Below are 8,426 nucleotides of genomic sequence, written 5' to 3' on the forward strand. Positions count from 1 at the left end.
AGATTCTCTACTTGTGACAGGGAAATGGATCTGCTTTTTGTGGTTTCAAGGAGGCGAAATAGCTAGTTTGATCGGGGTTACCAACGAGGCAGAAAGGTCCACTAATCGGGGTCACCAAATGGCATTATTAATTTAGGTATTTTTTGCTGGATCCGCTTATTGTGGTTTCAGAGTGCCGGATTTGAAAAAGATTTGACAGTTTGATCGGGGTCACCAAAAAAGCAGAGAGGTGTAAATATTAATCCGCTCATCGCGGTCACCAAATATAATTACTAACTTAGATATTTTTTGCTGGATTCTTATGCTTCTAATGGTTTCATAGCGCTGAAATCGCCAAAAATTTTACAGTTTGATGGGGGTCACCAAATATCCAGAAATGTCTAATTCGGGGTCACCAAATAGCATTACTAATTTAGGTTCAGGCTCGCTTCCAATTGTATATTTTTCGAATTACCTGCAAGTAAAATATATATAATATTAAAATTATTATTTATACGAATATGTAAATTATATAAACGAAATGTACTTCTGTTTCATAATAAATTCAACTCAAAGTTTGAACAATAATTCATAATTAAAACAAGAAAATAGAATTGTTACAGTTCAGATAACAGCAATAAGGTACAAAAAATACAACAAAAAAACTGTTGTGTAATCCCTCAGCGACTTATGCGGGTAGATAAACAGTTGGGTTAAACTTAACCCCATCGCAGGGTACAAAAGTCACGCGAAATCGTATAATTAATTGCGTCGTAATTCGGTTGTGGGTCCAAACATCATTAATATCTATAAGATTTGACGAGAGCCAGGGCTACCGGGGATCTTCCACCACTTTCGACTTGTGGAACCGTGGAACCCGCATCCAGGCCGCTTCGCAGCCAATTTCAATTAAACGCGCGGATTAAAACACTGAAAATGGGACTAAGACGACGTTTTGGCACTTTGTCGTCTCTCCGACAAATTGGTATATATACATATGTATGGTTTGGTATGCATAGGATCATTAATAAAAATCATAATGGAGGCGTGGCGAATGACGTCACGTTTCTGTGATTAGCAGAGACCGAGAAGTCAAAAGGATTGTTGTTGTGGGCTGCCGTTGCCGTTGCCCCTGATAAAAATGTTTCTAATTAGTTTTTTCCCCACTTCCTTGGCATCTAATGCAATTTGATGATCTGACAGTGAGGCGTCGTCTTATGCCTCAGTGCGTTTTGGCTTTCCGAAGGAAGTGTGGCTAATTTGATTAATCGATTGGGAGCTTGCCAGCTACTGTACTGTGTGTGTGTGTGTGTGTGTGTGTGTGTGTGTGTCATATTAATAAATGTTTGAACAAAAAGAATTTTTCATAAGCAAAATGAAGCCTCGAAGAGAAAGTAATTTAATGAGCAAATAGATGGACTCTGGCTCAAAGACTCGGAAAAGGTGGTAAAATCGATGGAGTTATAAGGAAAGAATTTTATCTTCATATTTTGGAAGCCAGTTTGTCAAATGTGTCTACCCCATATCCAAAATCACTTTGTGGCAAGACGGTAACCCGACAATCGTCCCAAAAACTCGAGTTTTCACTTAATCCAATGGCCTGCTCAATAGCCCAGATCTGAATCCCATCGAACATCCATGGGCTCTGTTTAAAAAACTGTGGTAAATTACGAGTCTACACCAAAGGGATTGGATGAGTTTTTGGGAGCGCGTGCAATGTCGGAGGGGACTAAATTTAGTCGAGAGTACGCCAAAACTTATTCGGAATGTGTTAAAAGCTAAGGCTCTTTGGAAAAAAATTTTTTTTTTAATTATTAAAGTGAAAAAATTTGAAACGTGCAAAAGTTGAGACATGGACTTTTTTGGAAAAAATTAAAAAAAAGGGAAACCGATTTCTTTGAATTATTGTATTTTTGATTGCTCACTAAATTAAAGAATATATGAAAGAAAAAAATTACCAGGATAGATACATTTTTAAAGATTTTACGGGCGTTTGAACTGAAAAGTGTTGAACATGTTATAAATAATAATAATAATAATATAATAATAAATTTCATTATGCTTAGATACATAGATAACCAATTTTAATAAATTTTGTATGTATTAATTTATGGATATTACAATTAAAAATTTGTTTAAATTAATACAAATTGTTGCATATAATAAAATATATTTAAAAGTTTAATTTTAAGTTTTTATTAATAGTTTTAACTGTTTTTGATAGTCCCCCCTTTTTTATTATATTCAAAAAATTTAAATTTGTAATATTCAATATTAAATCATTTCAAAAAATTCAGACTATCAAAAGTTATAGTTTTTTAATGACTCAATTTATTTATCGAATAAAACGCTGTTATACGCTGTTATTCAAGGAAGTTCCTCTTCGCCCCCCACCACCCGAAAAGTCTTCTTAGAGCTTCGCCCCTGACCAAAGCCCACCCAAAACCCTATAAATGACAATAAAAAGAAAGACATTTACATAACTTCTCAGCTCTGGCAAGAAATCCAGCACATAATTATGTCTGTGAAAACTCTCATACATAATTCAAGAAATTTTCCGCCTTGGGAAACAAGTTTCCTTTCCTTGCCATAGAACCAAAAAATTAAAGACAAATAAATAATTTCATGCAACAAGATCATAAAAATTTCCGCACCATATAAATGTGACCGTTGGTCATAAATATTCAAATTTCACACCCAAAAAAGAATAAAGCAGGGCATCGCATCACATCCCAAGTGTTGCTGCATCAATCATGACACAAAAACGGGCTCATTAAAAACCGTAGAACGGAATTCGGTTTCAGAGTGTCTTGCATCCGGTCCTGACCACGCCTGACCAGGATATATGGGGCATTTGCATATAAAAAGCATTTAAACGCAACAAATTGCATGTAAATTGAGTTTTTCCCTGCCACCCGATCTGAAATCGCCGCCACTAATTATGCTCATTCAAAGAGCGTTCGGATAAATCTTCGGGGAAAAATCCTTGGCCAAACTGTCCCATCAGATGTCCCGGTGGTGGGTCATCAGCATCTGGCTGCTGGACCACTACCCAGTAGCCAGCGTGTCGTGCCTATAAATTTTCAAATTTAAATTCCCCGGCCTCGTTCCCACTGTGTCCCGGCGCAAACGTGTTAATGTCTAACCCTTTGGGCTGTCCTCGTCCTCGTCCTCGTCCTTGTCACCGCTTGACACTAATGTCCCGCATTACAAACTGTTGAGCAATTTAATTTAATGTATACTCGGACTTGCTCTTTTCCAGGATCCCCGAATAAACGTATTCTTGTTTGCGGATGCGATGCTTAAGATTTATTCCAGAAAATCTACATGGCTTCATTTTTTTTTTAGGGTTAAATTTTTGCGTTTCACTTTGAATAATTTATTGCCTTTTGGCATTTTATTTTTTTCTTTGCGGTTTTCGGTGTTATTTTTGGTTCATTAATTGTAATTTTATGGCTGAGTTTTGATTTAATTAAGTTGAAGAGCGGCGCTCTTCGGTGCTAAATGAGTTGGAATAAATGGGGCTGTACTTGGCCACCTGGCATTGGTTTTTTGCCAAAGGATTAGGGAGTCCCCCCCAACACAAAAGCAAAGCCCAACGATAGTGGAAAAAGTTCATTATACCCGCAAGCGTCTGCCTAATCGTGGGGCTGTGTGGAGCTATGGAGCTCTGGGACTGTGGGGCTATGTGGCGGCTGTCAATCAACCTTATGACTTCTAATGACAATTCACATTTTGGTTTTTATCGTGCGTCTGTCATCAATAAATTAACTCGATCCAATGCCAATGCCAGCACGCGATGGAGACTCGGAGACAAAAGCTGCAAAGAAATCGGAAAAACGCTCAAATGAGCTGCAATTTTTTATTGCATTTGTCGTTCGACGTTCATTTCACCTTTTGTCGCTGGGGAATTCGAATGCAGACGAACCTAATTTCATTTTATTTATTTATTTATTTAGCCATGACAGCCAAAAACGATTCCCCCGCCAGTTCAATTCGATTCCTTTCGTTTCGATTCGGTTCAATGTTTCGAATTTTACAACATTATTTAATACGAGTATTGGCTGATCTGCTGTCCGCAGTCCGCAGTCCGCTGTCAGTGTCATGGTTTTTACCGTCTCTCGTCTCGTTTCTCCGTGACTTTTATGCGCAATTGCTTGCTAATGGCCCCCGCTTCTGTAGCGTCATCGTCATCGTCATCATCATCTCGAGACACATTCCGATTGCCCCGCGGGCAAGTTGCATTTTTCACTGGCTGTCAACACTGCCAACGACAGCCAGGCAACAGTAGGGCCACATAAAAGAAACTTGGCTGCCCAGAGCAAAACAGGAGGCCCCCCCCCAGACCCTAGGAACAGGCAGGGAAGTTCCACAACTTCCTGGGAAGGTGGTGCCACATTAGAGCCAAGGTTCCTCTCTTGACTCCCCGCTCCCTCTTGGCTAGAGCCAGCGAAATGGAGAGAGATCGATGCTCTAGGGTGTGCCTTTATTCTTGTATTATGGCAGACCCCAGAAACTTCCCTCGCCGGGGCCAAGTTCTTGGCCAAGTTCCCAAGATAAAATCGTCCGTCATTGAGTGGGTGAATGGATGACTTGGCCCCCACCCAACCGATGACTGCCTCCCCACCTGTCTGCGCTGATTGAATGACTGAATTGGCGTGTGCAGGGGCAGGATGCGGGGTTGATTATCCGCCGGCTAATCCGAACCCGTCCCTCCACCGAGTGGGGGAGATAGTTTTATGAGCGTCCACCCATCCACCGCAGCGCTGCAGCGGCAGTATCGCAGTCGTAAAATCTTAATATATGAAATTAAGCTGTCATAAATTTGCTTTAATGCGCTTTAACTTAATTGCCAGCAAAGAAAATTGCAATGAAAATGAAATTCCTTTAACTCTTGACTGCGGCAGGTGTGTCGTTAAATAAAACGTGAGGGAGTGCATCAGGTAGATTATTAAAATCTACAATATTCAGTGGGAGTGGCAGTGGAATGTTCCAAATGTTCCGGGATTCTTAGTTTCTAAATTTGTCGCATGAAAAATTGAAATTTTAATGTCAAAAGAAAATGGGGGGATGGGGGGCGAAACTCTCTGCATCTTGTCTAATTGGAAACTTCTCTCAAATCTTCATTAATAATCCGGCTAGAGGGGAGACAACTGGGCATTAAATCAATTAATTTGAATAGTTGTGCCAACATTTAGAGCAATTTTTCAGTGACATGAACGCGCGTGCAGCCCCGGGAACGACATTTAGGAGTTGCCATTGATTTGGGGCCGCACACTTTTGTCGAGATTTATGGCTGGAGGGGGCTCTGGTCCGTGGGGCACGCTTCGCCGCCTGCAGCCCATAATTAAGTGTCAGCCATGGTCTTGTGACTTTACTAATTCCAATCAGCAGCCAGACAATCCGCATTGATTCCTTCCCCCGACAGGCCATAATGTACCGATCAGGATCCACATGGAGCGTATGATTTATGACGATGTCTGTTTCCGGCGGGGGGAAATGGTTTCAAGCATGGATTGGTAGGGTGATCTGAGAGTCCTATGGCCACGGAAGATCTTAACTTTTTGGCTAAAGTTTTCCCTAAAAAGGCCATTATTTCTCACGATCCATCTTCCATCTTGCATTCTGCAATGAATAATTTATTAATTAATCATGTAAAACGTAAAACTTGAAACTTGTACAAGTTTTCACCGTGCATTCGGTGCTCGGTGCTCGGTGCTGCGCTTTTACCTAAAAAGGGGGGAAAACACCCAAAAATTCAATTCAGCAAGATTAATGATGTTTTATGAGGCACTAAACAAAAGCCACCGAAGACCAGCATCAAAAGATTTCAGACACATCACTCAGCCGAAGACAGTCGCCGGTCGGGGAGTCCGTCAATCCGTCAATCCGTCAGTCAAGTCGGGTCTGCAGCATCCGTTGAAAATTTACCTTGGTCATCGCACAGACAATGGACAATGGGTGGCGTTAATAATTCATGTTTCAATTAATTGCCATTTTGTAGCCCCTTCCCCCATCCCCCTCCCCATCCCCATCATCATCTGCATCATCCTCCGTCACAGTCTCATTTCTCAGCCAAAAAAACAAAACAAAAAGGTGTTCAGTCAACACCTTGACCAACCCGGCCAAAGGGCGGCGACGCTCTGTCTGCCACTGAGTATAGCTTGTATCTTGTATCTTTTTCGTGGGTCCATGTGTGTGTATGTGTGTGTGAAGTGCCAAGACGAATTTCAAGTTTTTGTTTAGCTCTCAGGCATTAGGATGATTAATCCTTCAGTTCTCGTCAGTTCTTGTTTGGTTGCTTTTTATGCGCAATTTGCTTTGATTAATTTTTGTGAGACATGATCTCACTATTCATGAGCTTCTTCAGCTGGACGGGAGGACTCTCCATTCTTGTGGATCAAAGGGTTAAGCCTAGCGGAAGATATGTGTGTGGATAATGTGGTTATTCTTCTCATTGATTCCTGTCATAGCTGGCGGGTACAGCCATCTCTATCGCGTCAGCAATACAAGCATTTTATCGAGCAATGATATGGTCAAAAGTGGCCTTTAGGGGTTCTCAAGGACCTCATTCCTGGCATAAATGAGTTTCATTTTTTATAAAATTACATTTTTGAATTAATTATTCGGGTTTTAAATATAAAAATTGGGAAATTAAATAGAATTTACTTGAATTATATTGATATAATAAATATATTTAATCTAAAGATGAAAATATTGAATATTAAAAAAATATAATCCAAATATTAATCTAAAGATCAAAGTATTTATTTGAAATATTAAATATTTTTATTTTTGATATTATATATATTTATTTTTAATGTTATATATATTTATTTTTAATATTATATATATTTATTTTTGTATATTATTTATTATTAGAATTTACTGTATTTATTTTGAAATAATAAATATATTTAATGTATAGATGAAAAAATTAAAAATATTTATTTGAAATATGTATTTTAATTTTTTTCTATTTTTTTAATTTTATATATATAATTTTAAATATTTAAATTTATTGAATTATTATACGTATTAATATATTATTCTATTAAAAATTTAATGTCTTTTTGCAATTTCCCCTCACACTCTCTATTGTCGTATTATTTTTTTAAATATTTGCCCCTTTTTATGCAATGTTTCATTGAATTATGAAGCAATTTACCATCAATGCCTCAATTAGCCACCGAAAAAGCCACTTTAATTGATGATTTTTGTAAAGCCCAAATGCATTTGACATTGGCTTTGGCATTGACATTCTTCGGAGCTCTGCCGCGAGATTTGTGGATATTTTCAAGTGCCAAAAAATGTTTGCCATAAAGTTTTTGGCGCCCATAAATTCCCATTGAAAGGCTTAAAGTGCCGCTCGGGCAACAAGACAATCTCATAAAAGACATTACAACCAACGGAAAATAAAAAGCCAATCAAAGAGAGACAACAACAGATCCACTTGAACTTGAGCTTCGGCGACAGATGACAGACGACCCAGCCCCAGCCCCCAGTCCCAGCCCCAGCCCCAGACCCCCTCCAACCTTCTCCGAGAAAGAGATTCTTTGCCAAATCGTGCGTATAACTGCGTCAGCGACAACGACAACGACAAACAGAACAATTTACATATTGACAAGGCTGTCAATGCTTATTCGAGGCAATTCATTTCAAGGGGTTACGGATTTCTTTGTGTTCGCGCAGATAGCCACAAAAATGCTTTGACATAATGCAATTTTGCAGACGAGCAGCATATGAAGAGGGAGAGAGAGATGTGCTCCGCTGTTCCGATTGCATCTGTCAGATGTCAGTGATGCCTCCTGAGCATATTCCGACTGTCAGAGGCTTGTGTGTAAGGTAATATCCACTCGAGAAGGTCGTCGTCGTCGCTCGTCGCTTGTCGTTGCTGCTCCTGTCAGCACCTGATTGTGTCTGCCTCGCACTCGCTCGGTGGGAGAGTCAGATGTAATTTCTAGTCAAAGTCGCACCCAGAGCCCCCACTGCCATCATTTGGAAAAGTCAAACAAATGCAGTTTAACACTTGCCGTCTCCAGGCGCCCCAGCCCGGCCCGGGCTCCGCCCAGTCCCAGCCACCGCCTGTAATGTGGCGTGTAACTGAAACATGCAACATCCAATGCATCCAAAAACAAAAAAAAGAAAGAAGAAAAACCCCCCTATCCACCCGAGCTGGCTGACTGACGGCGCACGGAGCCACAGCATACAGATGTACATCAAAGAAATACTTTTTCTATATAAAAACGCACCAGGGGGTCCCGTCCGATTCGGTTCTATGCTCTGCTATGCTCCGTGCTAGCTCCACTGTTTGGGGCATGCCCTGAAAGACAAGAGAGTTCAGTGGAATATTGGACTCCTTTTGGATCGAACAAAGAATTTCCTATGAAAATTGTATTCCATATAAAACGGATTCGCAAAGGATTCAAGGTAATAAATATTCGAAT

This window comes from Drosophila miranda, chromosome XR, assembly GCF_003369915.1.
Source record: "Drosophila miranda strain MSH22 chromosome XR, D.miranda_PacBio2.1, whole genome shotgun sequence".
NCBI lineage: Eukaryota > Metazoa > Arthropoda > Insecta > Diptera > Drosophilidae > Drosophila > Drosophila miranda.